Below are 26,252 nucleotides of genomic sequence, written 5' to 3' on the forward strand. Positions count from 1 at the left end.
TTTCGAACATGCTTGACTCTTGACTCTGAATTCTGCTGATTTTTATTTTCTGACATTTCTTGTTGGGTTTTCCATTTAGTAGGAGCTGATGGGCAATTTGATTGGGTGTTACTGAAGAACATTGTTTAGCTGTCCCAGAGTCACAATTAAGTTTTTTTATTAAGTTCCAAGCGACTTTGCTGCTGTGGGTCATATCCACTCTTTCCAGAGTTTCGACCCATTTCCTTTGTCTTGATTTACTAATCATTTCCATTAGTGTTTCTCCACATTGGACTACTTCTTCACTAAAGGGGTCCTGTTCGTAAAGCATTTCGTACTCCCTCAGGATGTTCTTTGATTCGTCAGAAAGACCTGGGATGAAATGCTCTCTGCAGTCTCGGGGTATATGTCTTCGAGAAATCTTTTGGAGGGTCTCTACGAAAGTTTGATAATTTTCTGGAATTGGGTGTAGATTTTTTATTTCTGCATCCAGTTCCACAGCATATTCTGTCCATTTAGCTTTTTTAAAGTTGAAGCGTCTGCGGAATGGTGTTTTCGTTGTTCTCAAAGCAGCATATATTTGGATTCCGATAGATCGGTGTTGTGTTTTAGGAAGAGGTGCGTATGCAGTTTTTAAGCATCAGTCTTCCACGTTTGCGCTTACAAAACAGATATCAGGGTTGTATTCGCACTTCCACATTTTGATGCTGAACGAGCATGGTAGCTTGGGGTCATGGATCAGGGATAAATTATTTATTTCCGCCCACTGCTCTAATTTATGTCCATTGTCATCTGTATGTTTGTAGCCTCATGATGTGCTGTGGCAGTTGAAGTCTCCTAAGATGAACTGTGTTTTCTGGTTGTTGAAGTTTGGCAGCAAACTCAAATTGAACTTCTATCCGGGCGGCTTGTATACTGACATTATGGTGAAGGTGCTACACTCGACAGTCAGTAATTCTATGTTATTGTATTTAGTTCTGTTAGTTGACATTATGGCCATCTCAGGTTTTGTGAAGACAGCGCTGCCATATTTATGATGTGGATTTTCGATATCTAATTTCATTCCTTCTATTTCTGGTCTTATTGCCCCTTCTTTCTTGTGTGTTTCTTGTATACACAGTATGTCCCATTTGTGCGTGCAGCAAAGGTGTGATATGATTTGTTGTTTGTTTTTGCTGATACCCTCTACGTTTAGGCTTGCAATCGAGTTAGTTGGCTCTGAGAAGGGCCCATTCTTTTTGCTTTTCCGGTGTTGGAAGGATTGGCCGTTGCCTTTTATTGCAACGTTTCCGGGGGACGCCGGCATTATGTGACAGATGATTCTCGGTCTCTTATCTCAGATAGTGCATGCATGGAGGCTCCTTCCTTGTCCCCCAACAAACTTGGTATTACATTTTCTTTAAGTTTACGTACCTCTTTCTGAATATTATCTGTTTCTCCCTTTACTTGTTCCTTTGTCTTATCTAAAATGATCTGTGTCATTGTCTCAAACTTCTCGTCTAAATAATCATCACATAATTTGCATTCATGTACAAGTTTCTCTGCTAGAGTTGTGTCATTCTTTAAAGATGCTACATCTGCTCTATCTTCAAGTTTTTCTAACTTTTCCTGTAAGGATTTCTGCTCCAATGTTACATCATTTAATCTGTCTGAAAGGTCTGTAATCATCTGGTCTAAGTGTTCTTGGTTTGTTTTTACAGAATTGTGTGACTGTCGTAATTCGTCAACTTGGGTACTGGTATTCTATTGTTCAAAAACTACTGTTAACAATTTCTCATTACATCATCGTAAGTCAGTTTTTGTCTCGTCACTGAATTCGACAAATACCTTTTCTTGTATCATAACCTTGTCTGATAAGTCAGTAAATTTCCTTCCAAGACTACTGGTGGTTTCTGTCAAGTCGGCAATTTGTTTCGATTGTTTTTCAAAATTTTGTTTTATGTCCCGTGTCAGTTCATCGAATTTAGTGTCACATTTCCCAATGTCATGTTTTAAATTGCCATTTTTCTCATCTAAAGTGTCAAATCTTTTGTCTAAAGTGTCTAATTTTCTGTTTTGGTCACCAAGTAACTTCAGAATCTGGTTGAGCATGTCGGAGTCCTGTGTCTTAGTTTCGTCATTTTTTCGTGTCTGATTAATGTCTGGTTCTGAAGTCGACGTTGTCAGTGTCATGTTTTGTCACGTAGTACTCGCTCTCCATTCGCCTGTATATCTGTTTAAATATAGTGGTTGTTGTCTTAGTCGATCCGGTAAAATTATGTCTTGAACATCCTCACTATTAAGTTCAATATTCATTTGACTGTCGGACATGTTTTGCAATGTGTCACTTTCACTAAGCTCGTCCGCAGAAACAATTTCTACGCATCTAGCGTCCATCTTGCGATTTTCGTAATTAATTGAAATTAAAATTTTCCAATAGCAAAAAAAAAAATTTTTTTTTAAGTATGATCTGTTGAAATCTGAAATTTCTCTTACAGAAATGGATGTTTCTAGATGATTTTTAACAATAAATTAAATTATTAAACTGGTACTGAAATTTCTCTCTCACAAATAAATGACTGTGAATATGCTCTTCACTTATCATTTGCAACAATAGTAAGTCAATTTTAACTACAATTTGCAAAAATAAAAAGTACAGATCTGCTTGAAACTGGATAAAATGTAAATTTCTGTACTCAACAATTTTTTTGTTCTTCAGTCTTATGTTGCAAATGTAGCGCCGCAAATGTAGCATCAGATATACAGTTTTCAGTCCAAAATTTTTTCTTTCATGTCCTTATTTTATGGGTTGCCTTTTTTAACAAATTAATTTCCTCAGCATTGTTGTTGTTGTTGTTGTGGTCTTCAGTCCTGAGACTGGTTTGATGCAGCTCTCCATGCTACTCTATCCTGTGCAAGCTTCTTCATCTACCAGTGCCTACTGCAACCTACATCCTTCTGAATCTGCTTAGTGTATTCATCTCTTGGTCTCCCCCTACGATTTTTACCCTCCACGCTGCCCTCCAATACTAAATTTGTGATCCCTTGATGCCTCAGAACATGTCCTACCAACCGATCCCTTCTTCTGGTCAAGTTGTGCCACAAACTTCTCTTCTCCCCAATCCTATTCAATACTTCCTCATTAGTTATGTGATCTACCCATCTAATCTTCAGCATTCTTCTGTAGCACCACATTTCAAAAGCTTCTATTCTCTTCTTGTCCAAACTATTTACCGTCCATGTTTCACTTCCATACATGGCTACACTCCATACAAATACTTTCAGAAATGACTTCCTGACACTTAAATCTATACTCGATGTTAACAAATTTCTCTTCTTCAGAAACGCTTTCCTTGCCATTGCCAGTCTACATTTTATATCCTCTCTACTTCGACCATCATCAGTTATTTTGCTCCCCAAATAGCAAAACTCCTTTACTACTTTAAGTGTCTCATTTCCTAATCTAATACCCTCAACATCACCTGACTTTATTCGACTACATTCCATTATCCTTGTTTTGCTTTTGTTGATGTTCATCTTACATCCTCCCTTCAAGACACCATCCATTCCGTTCAACTGCTCTTCCAAGTCCTTTGCTGTCTCTGACAGAATTACAATGTCATCGGCGAACCTCAAAGTTTTTATTTCTTCTCCATGAATTTTAATACCTACTCCGAACTTTTCTTTTGTTTCCTTTACTGCTTGCTCAATATATAGATTGAATAACATTGGGGATAGGCTACAACCCTGTCTCACTCCCTTCCCAACCACTGCTTCCCTTTCATACACCTCGACTCTTATAACTGCCATCTGGTTTCTGTACAAATTGTAAATAGCCTCTCGCTCCCTGTATTTTGCCCCTGCCACCTTTAGAATTTGAAAGAGAGTATTCCAGTCAACATTGTCAAAAGCTTTCTCTAAGTCTACAAATGCTAGAAACGTAGGTTTGCCTTTCCTTAATCTTTTTTCTAAGATAAGTCGTAAGGTCAGTATTGCCTCACGTGTTCCAGTATTCCTACGGAATCCAAACTGATCTTCCCCGAGGTCAGCTTCTACTAGTTTTTCCATTCGTCTGTAAAGAATTCGTGTTAGTATTTTGCAGCTGTGGCTTATTAAACTGATTGTTCGGTAATTTTCACATCTGTCAACACCTGCTTTCTTTGGGATTGGAATTATTATATTCTTTTTGAAGTCTGAGGGTATTTCACCTGTTTTATACATCTTGCTCACCAGATGGTAGAGTTTTGTCAGGACTGGCTCTCCCAAGGCTGTCAGTAGTTCCAATGGAATGTTGTCTACTCCGGGGGCCTTGTTTCGACTCAGGTCTTTTAGTGCTCTGTCAAACTCTTCACGCAGTATCGTATCTCCCATTTCATCTTCATCTACATCCTCTTCCATTTCCATAAAATTGTCCTCAAGTGCATCGCCCTTGTATAGACCCTCCATATACTCCTTCCACCTTTCTGCTTTCCCTTCTTTGCTTAGAACTGGGTTTCCATCTGAGCTCTTGATGTTCATATAAGTGGTTCTCTTATCTCCAAAGGTCTCTTTAATTTTCCTGTAGGCAGTATTTATCTTACCCCTAGTGAGATAAGCCTCTACATCCTTACATTTGTCCTCTAGCCATCCCTGCTTAGCCATTTTGCACTTCCTGTCGATCTCATTTTTGAGACGTTTGTATTCCTTTTTGCCTGCTTCATTTACTGCATTTTTATATTTTCTCCTTTCATCAATTAAATTCAATATTTCTTCTGTTACCCAAGGATTTCTACTAGCCCTCATCTTTTTACCTACTTGATCCTCTGCTGCCTTCACTACTTCATCCCTCAAAGCTACCCATTCCTCTTCTACTGTATTTCTTTCCCCCATTCCTGTCAATTGTTCCCTTATGCTCTCCCTGAAACTCTGTACAACCTCTGGTTCTTTCAGTTTATCCAGGTCCCATCTCCTTAAATTCCCACCTTTTTGCAGTTTCTTCAGTTTTAATCTGCAGGTCATAACCAATAGATTGTGGTCAGAGTCCACATCTGCTCCTGGAAATGTCTTACAATTTAAAACCTGGTTCTTAAATCTCTGTCTTACCATTATATAATCTATCTGATACCTTTTAGTATCTCCAGGGTTCTTCCATGTATACAACCTTCTATCATGATTCTTAAACCAAGTGTTAGCTATGATTAAGTTGTGCTCTGTGCAAAATTCTACCAGGCGGCTTCCTCTTTCATTTCTTAGCCCCAATCCATATTCACCTAGTACGTTTCCTTCTCTCCCTTTTCCTACACTCGAAGTCCAGTCACCCATGACTATTAAATTTTCGTCTCCCTTCACTATCTGAATAATTTCTTTTATTTCATCATACATTTCTTCAATTTCTTCGTCATCTGCAGAGCTAGTTGGCATATAAACTTGTACTACTGTAGTATGTGTGGGCTTTGTATCTATCTTGGCCACAATAATGCGTTCACTATGCTGTTTGTAGTAGCTTACCCGCATTCCTATTTTCCTATTCATTATTAAAGCTACTCCTGCATTACCCCTATTTGACTTTGTGTTTATAACCCTGTAGTCACCTGACCAGAAGTCTTGTTCCTCCTGCCACCGAACTTCACTAATTCCCACTATATCTAACTTTAACCTATCCATTTCCCTTTTTAAATTTTCTAACCTACCTGCCCAATTAAGGGATCTGACATTCCACGCTCTGATCCGTAGAACGCCAGTTTTCTTTCTCCTGATAACGACATCCTCTTGAGTAGTCCCCGCCTGGAGATCCGAATGGGGGACTATTTTACCCAAGAGGACGCCATCATCATTTAACCATACAGTAAAGCTGCATGCCCTCGGGAAAAATTACGGCTGTAGTTTCCCCTTGCTTTCAGCCGTTCGCAGTACCAGCACAGCAAGGCCGTTTTGGTTATTGTTACAAGGCCAGATCAGTCAATCATCCAGACTGTTGCCCTTGCAACTACTGAAAAGGCTGCTGCCCCTCTTCACGAACCACACGTTTGTCTGGCCTCTCAACAGATACCCCTCCGTTGTGGTTGTACCTACGGTACGGCTATCTGTATCGCTGAGGCACGCAAGCCTCCCCACCAACGGCAAGGTCCATGGTTCATGGGGGGAGGTCCTCATCATGAAAATGAAAATTAACATGAATTAATAACAGGTCAGACAATATTGTTGTAAATTTCATGCACGTAACGTTACAATTGAAATGAATGAAAATTAGTCCAAATTCATTTTCTGATGCTATTAAGTGATTAAAATTAGATAAAATGTCACAAAATTTATAATAATTGCACTCGTATCAAATCCAAAGATTGTAAGTCCTGTCACGGTCGCCAGTTGTAGCGTTTCCTTTCCTCTGGGTTCTGCCGTGAAAATACAAAATAGAAAATCTGATTGAGGTTTGAATTTTGATGGAATAAGTTATGGATAAGGCGGACTTTGTATTTCTGATTGAGATAGTGCTGTAATTTGACCGTGAATGGCAGACCGGGTCGGCAACACTACAAAAAGCAATTGTAGGGAAATAGCATCAGAAATAAGTTGAAATTTACCTTATAATTCTGTCAGAAATGTAGTGTCTATTATAATATATTCTTCATGGCTGCATCTGGAATATTTCTTGATTTTTGTTGTAGGATGTCCTTTTTTCATTGTTCGCTGGTCCTCTTGTTCTCCGTCTTATGAAAATTTCTTTAAGTTCTTGCTGTCTGGATTAATTTATAAATTTGGTGATAACCTTGCGAATCACTACTGAAATGACTTGAAGACGCCGTGTGTTCGTTTCATAATATAGGTTTAATTTCCACTTAAAATCATTCTTTAACATCAGCGCCAAAAAATACACGTCTTAAATGTATCAAGACAAGATAACAAGAGAGTAATGAACTAGTTGTTAAAACAAGCACCTATGCAAAAGTAAAAGAAGATCAAAATTACTTATGAAAATCTGTCGCTGGCGCAGCGCTCTTCTACATGCGCGATCATAAATCACATCTTTGCTCTGGTGGAGGCGCGGTCGTCAAAGTACCGTTAAAAGGTCTTCAGGTTGGTGTAAAGGACAAGCTCATCACCTGTCGTAGGCAGTGAGGTGTTTCCTGTGCCCTCATTGACCATTTATTCCCCGGTGGACGCCACCAAAATTGGACTGCTGGAGATCACAATTTCGTGTTGACACAATGAACAAACTTCGGATTTTCTTCAAGTCACACGCAAGAGATCCAGGCAGTACACACACACTCAGAAGCCGACACTACGATTAAAGACATTGGAGCAATATAATAGAAACATTTATTGTTCACATTAATTCTGTTGTAAACACGATTGATGTGAACTGAATTCAAACGCTGTGTTAAGCAACAATAATACGCCGAAGTGCAAAGACATTAATGTTACGAGTCTTTAAGAAGATACACACCAAAAAGACTGTATACAAAGACTGATATGCAAAGAGCATTGTGCTCAGAAATATTTTTTGTAATATGTAAAATTCGTATCGCTTGCGGAGCTGTCAGTAGAGGAGGCATTGTAACAGTACTTTGACTATCGCGCATCCAGAGCAAAGATGTGATTTACAATTGCGCATGTAGAAGAGCGCAGCGCCAGCGACAGATTTTCATAAGTAATTTTGATCTTCTTTTACTTTTGCGTAGGTGCTTGTTTTAACAACTAGTTCGTTACTCTCTTGTTATCTTGTCTTGATATGTTTAAGACATGTATTTTTTGGCACTGATGTTAAAGAATGATTTTAAGTGGAAATTAAAACTATATTATGAAACGAACACATGGCGTCTTCAGTATATCAGTAGTGATTCGCAATGGTTATCACCAAATTTATAAATTAATCCAGACAGTAAGAACTTAAATAAATTTTCATCAGACGGAGAACAAGAGGATCAGCGAACAATGAAAAACGGACATTCTACAAGAAAAATCAAGAAATATTCCAGCTGGAGCCATGAAGACTATATTATAATAGATACTATGTTTCTGACAGAATTATAAGGTAAATTTCAACTTATTTCTGATGCTATTTCCCTACAGTCGCTTTTTGTAGTGTTGTTGATCCGGTCTGCCATTCATGGTCAAATTACAGAACTATCTCAATCAGTAATACGAAGTCCGCCTTATCCGTAACTTATTCCATCAAAATTCAAACCCCAATCAGATTTTCTATTTTGTATTTTCACGGCAGAACCTCGAGGAACGGAAACACTACACAGTCCCAGCCCCTTCCTCTGCCGTACCGAGCGAGGTGGCGCAGTGGTTAGCACACTGGACTCGCATTCGGGAGGACAACGGTTCAATCGCATCTCCGGCCATCCTGATTTAGGTTTTCCGTGATTTCCCTAAATCACTTCAGGCAAAGGCCGGGATGGTTCCTGTGAAAGGGCACGGCCGATTTCCTTCCCCATCCTTCCCTCACCCGAGCTTGCGCTCCGTCTCTAATGACCTCGTTGTCGACGGGACGTTAAACACTAATATCCTCCTCCTCCCTGCCGCTGCCCATACCCCTGCAATGGCTGTGGCTGTGGTACCGCCTGCTCTGTGGAGATGCTTCTCCAAGGGGTTTCGCCGTACCGGCAGTGGAGCCCTTGGTCTCCATCGGCTCGTGTCCCTCCGCCTCTACAGCAACGACCACACTGGGCAGAAGGGCTGTCTTGCTGTTGTCTTTAAATCTCAGTACATTTGCACTGCAGTCGAAGCAGCAGTGACAGCCCTAAAAGGTATCCACGCCCAGCATGATTTTTCCTTCCGGCCTCTGATTACGTCAACACGGACGACCATGTTCCTGCCTGCCACTGCCATTTGTGCATGGTGGAAGACACCTACCACTCTTTGTTGATTGGGCAAGACTTCAGCTACGTGCACGCCCAAATCCTAACACTCGATAAAGGCCGAAGACCGACCTTCGAAATACAGCCCAGGCAGAGTGACTGACATGTCTAAATAAATTCAAGTGTGTGATTGGAAAATGAATTGGGATACTCATTGTTCATATTGTACTTTAGTGGCCTCCTAGACTGTGGTAACCTCAGACTTCAAGTGGATGATGCTGTTATTTGAACGCTCCTTAACATCAGCCTGCTCCTGCTCCTGCTCCTGGCGATTGTGCCAGTGCTGCCCCAGCCCATTCGCCTGCCGCTGCCCATATCCATGCGACAGCTGCGGCTGCAGATTTGGCTCCAGCTGCTCTTGAGATGTTTCTCCAAGGGGTGGCGCGGTACCGGTAGTGGAGCGTTTGGACTCCATCGGATTGTGGCCCTCTGGCTCGATGGCAATGGCCTCCCTGGACAGAAGGGCTGTCTTGCTGCCCTCTTCAAATCTCAGTTCATTTGCACTGAAGTCGATGCAGCAGTGATAGCCCTGAAGCATATGCACGCCCAGGATGATTTCTTCCTTCTGGCCTCTGATTACATCGACACGGCTGAACATGCTCCTGCCTGCCACTGCCGTTCGTGCCAGTTGGATGACTCTCTCCACCCCACGATCATTTGGCACGACCTCACCCATTGCTCGATGAAGGCTGATTTATTTTTATTATTTATTTATTTTTTGTTCCGTGGGACCAAATTAAGAAGAAGTCTCCATGGTCATCGAACGAGTCAATACATGAAATTATAACGTGATAGTAGAAACAGATAAAATGGAATACAAGAAACATATTCAGGTGACAAGTCATAAGTTTAAATAAAGAAAATCAACAATGTAACACTGGTATTTGCTTAATTTTTCAGCCCTTCCAGGAGCTCGTCGACAGAATAGGAGTGAGCCATGAGGAAACTCTTCAGTTTAGACTTAAAAGTGTTTGGGCTACTGCTAAGATTTTTGAGTTCTTGTGGTAGTGTATTGAAAATGGATGCAGCAGAATACTACACTCCTTTCTGCACAAGAGTCAAGGAAGTGCATTCCGCATGCAGATTTGATTTCTGCCTAGTATTAACTGAGTGAAGGCTGCTAACTCTTGGGAATAAGCTAATATTGCTAACAACAAACGACATTAAAGAAAATATATACTGTGAGGGCAATGTCAGAATTCACAGACTATTGAATAAGGGTCGACACGAGGTTCTCGAACTTACACAATATTTAGCTCGAACAGCCCGTTTTTGAGCCAAAAATACCCTTTTTGAATCAGAAGAATTACCCAAAAAATAATACCATACGACATAAGCGTATGAAAATATGCGAAGTAGACTACTTTACGTGTTGAACTGTCACTTATTTCAGATACTGTTCTAATGGTAAATACAGCAGCATTTAGTTTCTGAACAGGATCTTGAACGTGGGCTTTCCACAACAGTTTACTACCTATCCGATCACCTAGGAACTTGAACTGTTCCATCTCGCTTATAATATGCACATTCTGTCTGATCAAAATATCGGTTCTTCTTGAATTGTGAGTTAGAAACTGTAAAAAGTGAGTCTTACTGTGATTTAGCATCAAATTACTTTCCACAGTCCATGAACTTATTTCATGAACTACATTATTTGATACTGTTTCAATATTACACACAAGATCCTTCACTACCAAGCTGGTGTCATCAGCAAACAGAAATATTTTTGACTCACCTGTAATACTAGAAGGCATATCATTTATATAAATAAGAAACAGCAGTGGCCCCAGTAACGACCCTTGGGGATGCCCCACTTAACAGTGCCCCATTGGGACTGAAAATCACTACCACTCTCAATATGGCGGAGAATTACCTTCTGCTTTCTGTTCTTAAAGTAAGAGGCGAACCAATTTAAGCTACTCCCCTTACTCCATAATGGTCCAACTTCTGCAGTAATATTTTGTGGTCAACACAGTCAAAAGCATTCGTTAAATCAAAGAAAACACCTAATGTTCGCAGCCTTTTATTTAATCCGTCCAAAACCTCACAGAGAAAAGAGAATATGGCATTTTCAGTTGTTAAGCCATTTCTAAAACCAAACTGTACATTTGACAGCAAATTATGTGAATTTAAATGCTCCAGTAACCTTTTATATACAACCCTCTCGATAACTTTAGCAAACACCGATGGCATAGAAATAGGTCTATAATTGTCAACATTATCCCTGTCTCCCTTTTTATAAAGTGGCTTCACTACTGAGTACTTTAATCGGTCAGGAAACCGACCACGCCTAAAGGAAAAGTTACAGATATGGCTAGGTACTGGGCTAACATACATAGAACAATACTTCAGTATTCTGCTAGATACCCCATCATATCCATGAGAGTTCTTGGTCTTTAGTGATTTAATTGTTAACTCAATCTCCCTCTTGTCAGTATCATGGAGGAGCATTTCAGGTAACAGTCTCAGAACACTTTTTTCTAAGAGCACTATATGGTTCCTTGTTGGGACTACGTTTCTATTTAGTTCACCTGCTATATTCAGAAAGTGATTATTAAATACTGTACATATATGCGACTTATCAGTAACACAGACATCCCCATACGCACTGAATCTGTATCCTTGACCTGTCTCTGCAGACCAGCCACTCCCTTTACGACTGACCATATGGCTTTAATTTTATCCTGAGACTTAGCTATTCTATCTGCATACCACATACTTTTTGCCTTCCTAATAACATTTTTAAGCACCTTACAGTACTGTTTGTAATGAGCTGCTGCATTTAGATTTTGACTGTTTCTAATGTTTTGATATAATTGCCACTTTGTTCTACAAGATATTCTTATACCTCTAGTCAGCCACCCAGCCTGCCTGTTTGTGCTAGTACCCTGTTTTGAACGTTCTAACGGAAGCAACTTTCAAAGATCACGGAGGAAAGCATTATATTTATCGTCTACTGTATCAGCACTATAAACATCTTGCCACTCTTGTTCCTTGATAAGGTTTACAAAGGTCTCTAAAGCAACTGGATCAGCTTTCCTAAACAGTTGGTAACTATATTTAACATGTGTTGCAGCACAAAAATCTTTTAGAGTTAAAATTTGTGCATCATGATCTGAAAGACCATTCACCTTTTTGCTAACAGAATGCCCTTCTAGTAATGAGGAATGAACAAAAATGTTGTCTATGGTTGTTCTACTGTTCCCTTGCACTCTCGTTGGAAACAATACGGTTTGCATAAGATTATATGAATTAAGGAGGTCTACTAGCATCCTTTTTCTTGCACAGTCACTTATACAATTAATATTGAAGTCACCACATATAACTTAAGTTTTTGTATTTCCTATAAAGTGAACCAAGAACCTCCTCTAGCTTTAGCAAAAATGTTGTGAAATTGGAGTCTGGGGATCTATAAATAACAACAGTTAGAAGTTTAGCTCCACTAAATTTAACCACACCTGCACAACATTCAAACGCCGTTTCAGTGCAGTGCTTTGAAACATCAATTGACTCACATAAGATGCCGTTTTTCACATACATGGCTACACCCCACACCGCAAAGAGCTCCTCGAAAAGCTGCCAGCCCACCTGTATCCTGGTAAAGGAAGCCTCTGAATTATCTCCTTACTTGAGAAGTGTTCAGATATACCAATAATTTCAGACTCAACATCTATAAGCAGTTCACTAACTTTATCTCTAATACCTTGTATATTTTGATGAAATATACTAATTCCCTCATTACTCGGATACCTAAGCTTTGTCGAAAGTGGTTCCTTTGTTAGAGAGACTTCCCTTAAGCAGGAATACCTATCAGCTGACTTCAGTCTAAAAAAGGTGCAGCTCTAACATCCATTACTGCAGGAATTTTCCCATGAGTGATCCCACCTCCCTTACCTATGCTGTCACCTATAAGCTTTGCCAACCTCCCGTTCCCATACCTGTTGAGGTGCAGGCCATGTCTAGTGAAACCTGTCCTGCTGATAGACTCCACTGACACCACTGAAATGTGACCCATGCCTTCTGTCATCAGTGCACCCCCAAGCCTCATGTTATTACGCCTGACGGCTGTATTAAGATGAGGCCGATCGTGACGCTGAAACAGTTCCACAAAATGCACATTCGTGTTACCAGTCTGAGTGGCTATCTTTTCCAGGTCACCATCTATGTCATACTCCCCATCCCTATCAGTACTATTACCAGCCCCACCCACAATCACTACCTGATCCTCTTTAGTAAAATCCCTACATAACCCCTCTATGTTAACAGTCACCTGAGCCAATCCTGCATTAGGCTTCACAATGCTGGTGACCTGGTACTCATTCCCCAACACTTCTTGCAACTGCTGGCCTACACATCTGCCATGAGAACTACCTAACAGCAGAACCTTCTTCTTTCTCTTCGGCTTTGCAACTGTCCTAGCCGCTGTAACTGCTGAGGTCTGCTGCATACTTCCTATATCTACAGCTACTAGAGATTCCTCTCCACTAGACTCTTGACAGTTGGTCATATCTATTGCAAACACCAATAGTAAAACTGTCTGAAAATCTGCTTCTCCTAGCAGATATCTTGCCAACAGCCAGCTCCCATTCCCCAACCCCCTTCTCTCTCCTCATCCTATCTAGCTCCTGCTGTGCATTTTTCAACTTCACCTGAAGGGCACAGATCTTACGCTCCTGCTACTCCATCAACTTACTCTTGCTATATAACCTGCAGTTTCAGGAGACGATCTCACCAGAATGCCGACTGGCTTCCCCACTGTATTCCCCCCAGTGAAAATACTTTGAACAAGTCTCACACTGCAATCCACTACTCACAAACCTACGGCAAAGCCCACACTTCTCACTCATGGTAAAATTTTACAGTTATTGAAACAAGAAAACTACTTTATCTAAGTTTTGCTACTACAATAAGATGATTTTAAAAAACTGACTACAATAATCACAAACTTACTCTACAAGGGAAGTAAAAGAAAATCAAATGTCTAATGACACAGTAACGAAACTTAAAACAGTTCCCAAAAAGTTCTTCTGAAATTATTTCACCAGAAAACACCAATAACACCGGTTGAAGACTACTAAAGTTCCTAAATAAACCACTATACACAAACAATTGATTAGTACTTAGCTTTCGATGCGCCGCTAAGCTGCAAGTTGTCTGCATGTCTATCTGAATCCTAAAAGTATATAAAAACTTAGATAGCAATCTCACACGCAGTCGTGCACTTATGACGTCACACCAAAGACCAGCTCGTCGCTCTAGCTCCTGTATTCATGAAAGCCTGCATACGGCAGCTGAAGATCACTCCTTTGAAGTACGGCCCTGGCAGAGTCACCGACATTTCTAAATAAATTCGGGTGTGTGGTAGGAAAATGCATTAGGATCCTAATTGACCGTATTATACTTTAGTGGCCTCGTCGACAGCAGTAACCTCAGACTTGTTGTGGATGATGCTGTTATTTGAACGCTCCTTAACATCAGCCTGCTCCTGCTCCTGGCGGTTGTGCCAGTCCTGCTCAAGCCCCTTCCCCTGCCGCTGCTCCTGCCCCTGTGACGGCTGCAGCACCAACTGCTTTGTGGAGATGCTTCTCAGAGGGGTGCCGCTGTACTGGAAGAGGAGCCCTAGACCACTGTCGTCTCGTGGCCCTCCGTCTCGATGGCAACGGCCTCCCTGGGTAGAAGGGCTGTCTTGCTGCCCTCTTCGAATCAAGGTACATTTGCACTGAAGTCGGTGCAGCAGCGACAGCCCTAGAGGGTATCCACGCCTAGCATGATTTTTTCCTTCCGGCCTCTGATTACGTCAACAAGGCCGACCAAGTTCCTGCCTGCCACTGTCATTTGTGCGTGGTGGAAGACACCTACCACCCTTCATTGATTGGGCAAGACCTCGGCTATGTGCATGCCCACATCCCAACTCTCAATGAAGGCTGGCGAGATGGCCGTCGTTTTAGCTCCTGTATTCATGAAAGCCCACATACGGCAGCCAAAGACGGACCCTTCGAAGTACGGCCCAGGCAAAGTCACCGACATATATAAATAAATTCGAGTCTGTGGTTGGAAAATGAATTGGGATCCTCATTTTTCGTATTGTACTTTAGTCGCTTCATCAACAGTAGTAACCTCAGACTTGTCATGGATGATGCTGTTATTTGAATGCTCCTTAACATCAGCCTGCTCCTGCTGCGACGGATTTTTACGTGAGTGCGTGCGATGCACCATTTGCAACGGATTATACGTTGCTGCTGCAATGCAATTTCTTTTATAATTTTTGTTCACCTACCTCTCTACAGCAGTAGATCTTTGCATGTAAACTCCTGACTGTAGCTACTTACGAGATCACAGAAAAGCAGTGTTGAGGAAACTGTAACCTCATAGCTACATGCCGGAGGCTGCTATAAGTAAAATTTGCTGATAATTGTCTATATACTTTAAAGAAATGATTCGGAAAGAAGATGCCACTCGTACTTTAAACATGAAGTTCAAATCTAAACCTTCAATAGATCTTTATTGCCATTAAGCAAGATCATCAGCCCACATTTACAAAAATTACTAAAGTTTCTGCTCACGGTAATCACCATACCTAAAACAGCCAGAACTTTTACCTTCCCAAATTCCGAAACCAATTACTTGTAACACAGTCAATGATCGGCCAATTACTTCTGCACTCGATATTCAGTGGTTGTCTTTAGTTAAAGTTTATGCTCGCCATAAAATACTCAGTAAGAATATACTCAGTACCGCCACGCTATATAATACAAAGTTCACTTGCGATTTTCGTCGGAACGAATTATCACAACACTCTAAAGTTTTCATAAACAGTTTCTGGTCACAACCAGATACCATTAACACTGGACCATAATGCGGAAGTCATCCCAAGACTTCATCTTACACATAATGCGAAAAGTCACATCCAGCATAACCGCCTCCAATCAAAGCTAGCTCGCTACTCCCTCTCACTCTCCCACACTCCAAACTATATCTCTTCGCTAGGCGGCCAACCGTCTCGCTTCTCATTGGCTGTCAGCACTTACGACCAATGAGAACTCACTTCTAGGGCGCGACTCGCGCCAAAATCTAGCAAGCACCAACCACTTCTCTAGGCTCATTGACGTCATCAAATTAAGTAACACAAAACTCTCTAATTAAATAAACAAAACAAAATAAACTATAAGCTTTACTCTACATCTGGAAATTTATTATGTAGTCGCGAATGTTCTGGCTGTCTTATACATAAGCATACATACTTGGACATCAGACATTCACTAGTAGGGGAACCACTAGTGGATTCATTCCCACGTTACAGAGTTGGAACACTTGCCAGTTCCTGTAGAGAATTACATGAATGATTTTTTAATAATGCCGAACGTCCCACGTACTCTCACACATGCATTCTCATTCACACGCACCCTAACACACAATACACATATTTACTTAGAATTCTTGAAATTATTATTATAGAAAAGTCACAGAGGTTTTCTGAAACTAAAAAGTTTCCAAATTTATATATGAACACTGAAAGTGTTATCATATCATCGTACATAGTCACTGAAGGTGAACTATTACATCACTGTATTTATTTAAATTCTTGAGTGTCGGAAAATCGCTTTTTTACTAACTTCAAGTACAACTATTTTTGATCTCAGGTTATTCCTTTATTAGTTATTAATATTTTTAGTTTTGTATAATGTAAGTGACCTGCCAGCATTACTCCACTGCTTTCACACACACAGCTGCAACAGATGGTCGTGATGTCAGTCTGCAGCACACAATTTGTCCGCTACTGACCGTATAATACTCTACCGGCTTACATTGCAGCCCACATACATTCTGAAGTAGAGCTTTTCATAGACAAATGGGCGATCGCGCACTAGTTGTGACGCCACACTGCTCCTGGTGGTTGTGCCAATCCTGCCCCAGCCCCTTCCCTGCTGCTGCCCACACCCCTGTGACGGCTCCGGCTGGAGCTGCTGCTCCAGCTGCTCTGTGGACATGCTTCTCCGAGTGGCGCCATACTTGCAGTGGAGCATTTACCCTCCGTCGGGTCATGGCCCTCTGGCTCGACAGCGACGCCCTCCTAGGGCAGAAGGGCTGTCTTGCTGCCGTCTTTGAATCTCAGTATATTTGCACTGAAGTCGCTGCAGGAGCGACAGCACTGAAGCATATCCACACCCAGCATCATTTCTTCTTTCTGGCCTCTGATTACGTCAACACGGCCGACCATGTTCCTGCCTGCCACTGCCATTTGTGCTTGGTGGATGGCTCCCTCCACCCCTTGGTCATTGGGCATGACTTCAGATATGTGCATGCCCAAATCCTAACGCTCTATGAAAGCTGATGAAGTGCTCGTCATTTTGGCTCCTGTGTATATGAAAGTCCGCATACGGCAGCAAAAGATCGACCCTCCGAAATACGGCGTCGCAGAGTCACTGACATATGTAAATAAATTCGGGTGTGTGGTTGGAAAATGCATTGGGATCCTCATTGTTCATATTGTACTTTAGGACCTCGTCGACAGTAGTAACCTCAGACTTCGCGTGGTTGATGCTGTTATTTGAAGGCTCCTTAATTTCAACCTGCTCCTGCTACTGGTGGTTGTGGCAGTCCTGATCCAGCCCCTTCCCCTGCCACTGCCTCTACCCCTGCGACAGCTCCGGCTCCGGTGCTCTGTGGAGGTGCTTCTCCAAGGGGTGCCACGGTACCGGCAGAGGAGCCCTGGTCTACCGTCTGCTTGTGGCTCAACGGCAATGGCCTCCCGTGGCAGAAGGGCTGTCTTGCTGCCGTCTTCGAATCTCAGTACATTTGCACTGAAGTCCTTGCAGCAGCGACAGCCCTTAATCATATCCACACCCAGAATGATTTTTTTCTGATGATGTCAACACAGCTGACTTTGCTCCTGCCTGCCACTGCCATTTGTGCCTGGTGGATGACTCCCTCCACCCCTTGGTCATTGGGCACAACCACAGCTATGTGCATGCCCAAATCCCAACGCTCGACGAAGGCTGACAGATACCTTGTCATTTTGGCTGCTGTATTTATGAAAGCCCGCATATGGCAGCCGAAGATCAACCCTTCGATGTACGGCTCTGGCACCTGCTGGGTGGTCTGCTCCAGTGGAGACTCGTGCGGTGTGCCAGCAGGAGCAGCTATTGCACGACTCGTCCTCACTATGCCCGGCTGTTTTCTGTTTCGGTTGCTGCTGCTGCTGCTTTTGCCATGAATTTCACCACGCATCCATGCCAGTTTAGGATGGTGCATCTCCATTTCCACCAGCAGCATCATATCAGTGGGACAAAAATTGCTCTGTGGTGTTATTCCGCATCAACCGCTAGAAGCCTAAGCTGTCTCAGCTGTTGCTTCATCACCCCTTCTCCACTTGTATGGTGGTGTTGGTGTTTCACCATCAGATACTCCTTCCTCCTCTGAGGTAGTATCAAAGGTTAACCTCTTTATTTTATGCGTACGGCACGTTAGGTATCGCTGCTATCACTATTAAGCCTCGAAACACAATGCATGCTAGATGCACCTACAGTTGGCTGGGGCATCATGGTACAGGCAGCAGAGTAGGGGGAAAAGCAAACGATGCACCTGTTGCTCAGACATCATGAGCGATGTTTTCCTAGCTGCGTGAATTTGTGGTAGCATGCTACGGAATACGCTTGCATCTTCCGCTGTGCGATGCGGGTCACGGGGTGCTGCGTGAAAAGTTTTCCCCAGGCACGGAGCGGTGCGCTTCAGAATGTTAGTAGCCGGAGTAACCTCGACTTAGCATCTCCTGCTAATCCACTAATTATGATATTTACTTTTTCCTGATCTATGATATTTTCAGGAAAATCCACCATGTTTTCGGTAAGGGTCGAATTTTTCTCTAGTACCTTGTAAATTGGTGTTCTGTATACCACATAAGAACCATTACATGTAATCTCTCTTTCTAGGTAACTAATTTTTTGTTGTATATTGGAAGTATTATTGCAACACTTCTCTTCACAATGCTCTACTTTCATTTGTAGGTTTTTCTCAGTCTCTTGAACAGTCATTCACAGTTGAGAAATCTATTCTTTGTTCACTTTCGTTATGCTTTCATAACATGGGAAAACTTTTCCTCGATCTTTGACTCTACCATAGGTTCAACCTGTTCCTGCATTTTTTTCTACTTTGGTTTCAAACCTGTCATTAATGAACACAGTTTCTGCCTGTATATTACTAACAGTTTCACCTAAATGTTTCACATCTTTCTTTATGTTAATAAGTTCCTCAGTCAGAAAAACTATTTTATTATTGTGAATTTTAAAATTTTATTATTAACTTTTTTTTAACTTTTGGTTATTCCTTTCCATTTGTTCACTCTATTTTTAAGTCTTTCATTTATACTGGCAGTTTTTTTAGACTGTATTTAAATTTTTTCAGATAGACTTTTAGTAACCTTAGCCTGTTTCTTACTAATTTTATTCTGACTTTCAAGTTTTTCAATTTGAGCCCACTTCTGTTAGCTTAAAATTGAAGTTCGAAAATGGCTCTGAGCACTATGGGACTCAACATCTTAGGTCATAAGTCCCCTAGAACTTAGAACTACTTAAACCTAACTAACCTAAGGACATCACACACACCCATGCCCGAGGCAGGATTCGAACCTGCGACCGTAGCAGTCCCGCGGTTCCGGACTGCAGCGCCAGAACCGCTAGACCACCGCGGCCGGCTAAAATTGAAGTGTTCTTGTTGTGTAGTATCAACTGTGTATGCATACAAATCAGTCGGTTGTTGTTCATTTTGCTGATTATTGTCCACCCCCTGTATTCCTCCTCTGAATCTACTTTTTTCTTAATCTGAGATGGGCTAAGCAGCATAGGAGTCTCATCCCCCAAATCAATATTTTCTACCTGCTTTTCCATGAGTGAAATCGATTCCTCTCTGTCCTGCTCATGATTACAGTTTACAGAAATGTCATCACTCTTATCCCCCCGCTTTACTCTCTATACTGCATATACGTATCTTTACTCATTTTTAATATTTGCTTAAACCACATGTATAATAATTTATACTGCTATACTTTTCTCCTAACTGCTTTAATAAATTCGTGCCCCTGAGACCTTTATACTTCTTCAAAAGAATCCTACCTATCTGTAAAATGTATAACTGTGCTTAACTACTTATGGACTCTTAATTGCTGTAAAAGGTCCTGTCATCATGCACCACATATAACCCTATCACTACTATCATAATTTAGTACACTTTTACCTAAATAACAGAAAACCCTGTCTGCCACATATAACTCTCTTGTAATTCTTAAACTCTTTACCAGTGATCTGTTGACATTTTGATGAAACGGGACTTCTGCCAGATGTTTGTGTTGTTCCTGCATGATATTTTGATGATGTAACTCACTGTCTTCTTTAGGTGCTACCCGAGAATGCGAGAATGGCCCTTGGCCCCCTCCCCCCCCTCCCCCCCGAGGGAGAAGGACAGGCTGTTCGAGCGAGGGCTTGCTGTATACCCTTTTCAGCCGTTGGGTTGTACAATTTATTTTTTGTTCACATTTTTTTAAATAATACAATTCAGTGCGCATTTCATATTGATCCTTTCTTCTTCTTCTTCTTCTCCTCCTCTCTATCTCTCTCTCTCTCTCTCTCTCTCTCTCTCTCTCTCTCTCTCTCTCTTTTTTAAATGTATTACAATTTGCATCATTCATTGTGGAACTTGCGCATCGGTACTGTTCTTTCTTTACAATTTTGCATAATACAACAGTATTACTTAAATATTTTCCATAATACCGGGTGATCAAAAAGTCAGTATAAATTTGAAAACTGAATAAATCATGGGATAATGTAGATGGAGAGGTACAAATTGACACATATGCGTGGAATGACATGGGGTTTTATTAGAACCAAAAAAATACAAAAGTTCAAAAAATGTCCGACAGATGGCGCTTCATGTGATCAGAATAGCAATAATCAGCATAACAAAGTAAGACAAAGCAAAGATGATATTCTTTACAGGAAATGCTCAATATTTCCACCATCATTCCTCAACAATAGCTGTAGTCGAGGAATAATGTTGTGAACAGCACTGTAAAGCATGTTCGGAGTTATGGTGAGGCATTGGCATCGGATGTTGTCTTTCAGCATCCCTAGAGATGTCGGTCGATCATGATACACTTGCGACTTCAGGTAATCCCAAAGCCAATAATCGCACGGACTGAGATCTGGGGACCTGGAAGGCCAAGCATGACGAAAGTGGCAGCTGAGCACACAATCATCACCAAACAACACGCACAAGAGATCTTTCACACGTCTAGCAATATGGGGTGGAGCGCCATCCTGCATAAACATCGTACATTCCAGCAATTGTTTAGCAGCCATCTGCTTACCTCTCACCCATCACGGTAGCAGTTACAAAACCAGAATCACGCATTTCCTTGAAGAAATAAGACCCAATAACGGTAGATGTGATAAATCCAAACCATACCGTGAATTTCTCGTCGGGCAAGGGAGTTTCCACAACAGTTCTAGGATTTTCGGTAGCCCAAATTCTGCAGTTGTGGGCATTGACAGACCCTCGGAGTGTGAAATGAGCTTCGTTGATCCACAACACGTTACTCAACCAATTGTCATCTTCTGCCATCTTTTGAAACGCCCACACCGCAAATTCCCTCCGCTTCACTAAACCGCCAGGTAACAGTTCATGATGCCGATGGATTTTGTTCGGATAGCATCGGAGGGTACGCCTAAGTGCCAACCAAACTGTAGTGTATGGAATGCCGGTGCGACATGCGACTGCATGAGCACTGACTTCCCCATGCATAGACGAACCCGCTACAGTCTCCATTTCTTCCTGAACTGTGTCGGCAGCATTACGCCTTGTGCTCGGTCGGCCACTACGGGGTCTATCGTCTAAACAACCCATGGCTTCAAACTTTGAAATAATTCTTGCCACAGCTGCATTTGTCAACGGACCTTTACCCGTTCGAATCCCCTTCCTATGGCGATAGGATCGTAACACTGAACTAGCACATTCCATATTCTGATAATACAGCTTCACCAAAAGTGCCTTTTCAGGTAACGTCAACATGCTGCGGCTGCTGGCGCATCTGATTCCCTCTCTCATTACAGCTCCTTTTATACACGATTGTCATGCGCAATCAATGATGTTTTGCTTTCCAGCGCCATCTGTCGGGCATTTTGTGAACTCTCTCTCTCTCTCTCTCTCTCCCTCTCCCCTTCCCCCCCCCCCCCCCCCCCTTGCCCACCCTACTAAAACCCCATGTCATTCCAAGCATGTGTGCAATTTTTACCTCTCTATCTACATTATTCTGTGGTTTATTAAGTTTTCAAATTTATACTGACTTTTTGATCAACCAGTAGATTAATATTATTTAAAGATCTTTTGCTTATTAATTTATATTTTCTTCTCCGTAATTCAGTCGCTATAAAATGTCACAAGGGTGACATAACTTTTTCACCTCTCTTTCTGAAAGGAATAGCCAAGAATTTAAAATACGCAGTACATTCTACATCAGAAAAGAAAATAATAGTTATAAAAATTACTTACTTATGTGATTCAAATCTTATTTATTGCAACAACTTAAACTATTATGACACTTTGAATTGCACAAGAGTCCCTTGCTTTTACAACTGCATTTATTTGTGGAACACTTCCTTTTGCAATGACAGCGTGTATAGCCTTGTCCCCCACTTCTCGAATTAGCTACAGCTGCTTCTCTCAGCGACATTTCTTGAAAAGAAATGTCATCTATGGAAAGTAACTTTTTTTACAAATTACAAACTGATTACGTGTGTAAAGCTCCTTTAGGGTACCATTTTTATTTGCCAGTTTATAGAAGTCGGAGTCTTGTATTCCAACAACAACTGCTAACACATTTCGGCTATCTGCATGACCACGGTCGACATCAGGGACTTGTATTCGTACATTATCACCAATTTCAGCAGGAGGAAATTGTTTTTGTGATGTTCGTAACATCTTTGTTGCTTGCAGTAGAAGATCTTCTTTCGCGGCCGCTCTTTTTGTAGAAATCAGCTCGTGTGTTTGACAGAATTTGATGTGAAGACTTTTTAGGTTGTAGGTCCTCTTCAATATTTTTCTTCGGAATATGGTTTTCGGTATGACCACCACTCAAATTTTTTTAATAAACATAAACAGTTTCTTACTGTACAATTCTTCATTGGTAACATAATACTGTACGTTTGTTTCCCCTTGTTTTAATGGTACAATTAACTTCTCTGCTGTGTACTCGAGAACTGGTGTAACAAAAGTTTTGTAGGTGGGGACTATGGTTTATGTGCTGCCGCTGTGGGTGCAGCCTTATACCTGTCGGATGAGGGTCTGTCTTTGTCTTGTTTTGTTAAGGAGGTGAGGTAGGTGGGTTTTCCAATTGAGGTGTTTGTCCAGATATACCCCACGGTATCGGGCTGTATCATTGAGCCTTAGGGGTGTGTCCCATAATGAGAGTCTGGTGTCTTCTTCGTTTTGTTGGCATTTTTTGGTAAGGTATCTTTGTCTGAAAAGGACTGTTTGACTCTTTGTCACGTTTGGTTGTATCCTCCATTTTGCCATCCATGTTTCTAGTTGTTGGAGGTACGATTGTGTCTTGCATTGAATGGCTGTATTGTCTGCATATAGTCCTGTCATTTCATTTTGTGTTGTTACCTTAGGCACGTTAGCTGTATATAGGATATGCAGGAGGGGGGACCAAATGCCTTCCTGTGGGACACCGGCATGTTGGGTGAAGGCTTCAGACAATTGATTTATTATGTGCACTCTGCATATATGCTCAGTGGTGTATGTTTTTATCAGTCTCACCATTTTTGTTATGATACCCATACTGACCAGTCTGAACAGCAAGCCCTGGTACCAAAGTTGGTCAAAAGCTCGTTCGATATCCATGAACACTACAAGGGCGCAGTGCCCATGGTTGAATCCTATGGTAATTCTGTCTGTTACTTTGAGTTGTGGGTCACTTGGCGAATGGTTGTGTCTGAACTCGGCCTGCGTGAAAGGGGAGGGGGGGGGGGGGCTAGTCCTTTGCTTTTGATGTATGTTCTTAGTTGGTTCTTTAGTATTCATTTGTAAGTCTTGCTTATTATGTTGAGAAGTGATATTGGTCTATTAGACTCAGGGTCAGTCTTGAGTTTGTCTGGTTTGGGTATCATGATTGTCTTGCTAGACTTCCAGTTGGTCAGTATTGTCTTGTTATGTAAACAATAGTTGAAAATGAGGGATAGGTTCAGGATTAGAATGTGGAAGGGGGCTTTTTGAAAGTGTATGCGTCTAACATTATTTTGTCCTGGGGCTGAGTGGCGTCCGGAGTAGATTGCATCTTCAATTTGTGTCTGATATGCCTTTGGTGAGGGCCTGCTGTTCCATTTCAGTGGTGGGGGTATCCAGCAAGAATGGCAGCTGGGTGTCTGCTTGCAACCGGAACCATTTGTCAAATTTATTGTCATTTGGGAAGAATACCTCCTGTAGGACTTGCTTAAAGGCTTCTGTCCATTCTACTGTGTCTGTTATAAGTCCGTTGTTCACAATTAGGGTGCTGGTGGCTGCCTGGTGTTGCCCTGTCAGGGTTTTGAATCATCTCCAGAATTTCCCCCACCCCACCCCACCCCCTCCTGTGGTCAAGTCTGCTGCAGGCATCATCCCATTGTCATTGTCTGTGTTTGGAGACTATTCTTTTTATTCTTGTGTCGAGTCTGTTCTACTGTCTTTTTTATTCAGGGTTGTCATTTCATCTCATTTGTCTTTGTAGTTGGCTTCTTCTGTCATATGAGGACTAGTGCGGCTTGGGGGATGAATGGCGCCCTGTTTTCTACCGTTTTGGTGGGGATTGCTTCTTCTGCTGCTTTCTTCATTACTGTTTCGAGTTTATTGGATGTTTGGTGCAAGTCAATGTCATCCATAGTAGTTATAGGGGGAGATAGTTCCTCCATTAGTACATTCTGGTATTTGTTCCAGTCTGCCCTGGCGTGTATTAGTATAGTGACTCGTGTATTAGGAAGTCACTCGTTACTGAGTCGGCTGTTCTGGAGAGATGCGTGGTGTCGTTTAGGTCGGGACTGAATAGGACATGGTCTGGTGCTGATATGCCATTATGCCCTATGAACGTCTCTTCATACCGTGGTAATCGTAGTATTGGACTGGTGGTCAACAGATCAAAGAGTCTGTGACTTTTGCTATTGTCCATTCGGTCCCCTAGCCTGTTGTATCTGGCGTTCAAGTCCCCTAGCAGTATGGTGTGGACAAATGATTTGATGTAGCAAATGAATTGAGTATGCAACACTGTCCCAGGGGACTTAGAGAAGCACACTATTTTCAGCATTCGCCTGTTTCTGTTTGTTATCTGAACTGCTATGGCCTCTATGTTGTCAAAGGCAGTGGGACGGGCGACCTCTTTGTTGTGACAGTGTCGCGGATGTAGATGGCCACACCTCCCGAGCTGTCTTGTCTGTCTTTCCTGAATGTGTGGAACCTGGGGAAATCACATTTTCTTCTTACCTTGGGCCAGGTTTCCGCAATAGCAGCTACATGAATGTTTTCTCTGTCGAACATGTGTGCGATATGTGACTTTTTGTTCCTGATTCCCCTCACATTGATGAGGAGGAGATTCAGTTGGTTATCCTCTATTTCATTGTCCATGATCGAGGGAGGTTTGGGGGTGGAGAGGTAGGAGGGGTTGTATTACTTCTGTGTGTGGTGTGTTTGTCGTGTGTGAGGTGTAGGGGGATGTAGAATGTCCTGGGGGGCATGGTGTGTGGGCGTGTTCTTTTGTCAGCGGGTGTCGTGTATAGCTGGGCCTCTGGATCCCAGCTGTCAGTTATTGTTATGTGGAGGGCGTTCCTGACCTGTGTAGAAATCATTCCCCTCTCGAGGAGTCATCTCGAAGCACTGTCTATAGACTTCGTGATTTCTGTATGGCGATCCTGGAAGAGGTCCACCAGAACTGTTGTGAGAAGCTGTACCAGATCATCTTTGAGCACGACTTCTTCAGCCAGGTGCTCACTCAGGGGGAGGGGTGTAGGGCCATCGATGGTCTTGATTGGGGCCCTTGTCTCAATGCTGGTGGCTTCATTGGGCCGTTGGGGACACTTGTATGATAGTGCAGATTGGTCTCTGCCGCAGTTTGCACAGTGCTCTCTCTCTCTCGTTGCCGGCATTGCGAGATGCTGTAGCTGCCACCATATCTCACACACATTGACTATTGTGTGCAATTTGCAGTGATGTGTTGAAAGGACAGGCACCATCCGCACTGTGCTAGCTGTGGAGGAGATTCATGTGGCAGTTCTGTGGCTCTCCTTCTATAGTCTGTTATGACCCCTTTCTCTAACATCTTGTTGACAGTTTAGGGGATGTAGGTAATGACACGGAATTTGTCGGTTGGGGCGTTGGTGTTCCTGGAGGTACTCCTCCATAGGGTTTGTGATGTCCAGACCCTGTTGGATTAGCTGT

Source organism: Schistocerca cancellata, chromosome 2 (assembly GCF_023864275.1).
Source record: "Schistocerca cancellata isolate TAMUIC-IGC-003103 chromosome 2, iqSchCanc2.1, whole genome shotgun sequence".
NCBI classification, from domain to species: domain Eukaryota; kingdom Metazoa; phylum Arthropoda; class Insecta; order Orthoptera; family Acrididae; genus Schistocerca; species Schistocerca cancellata.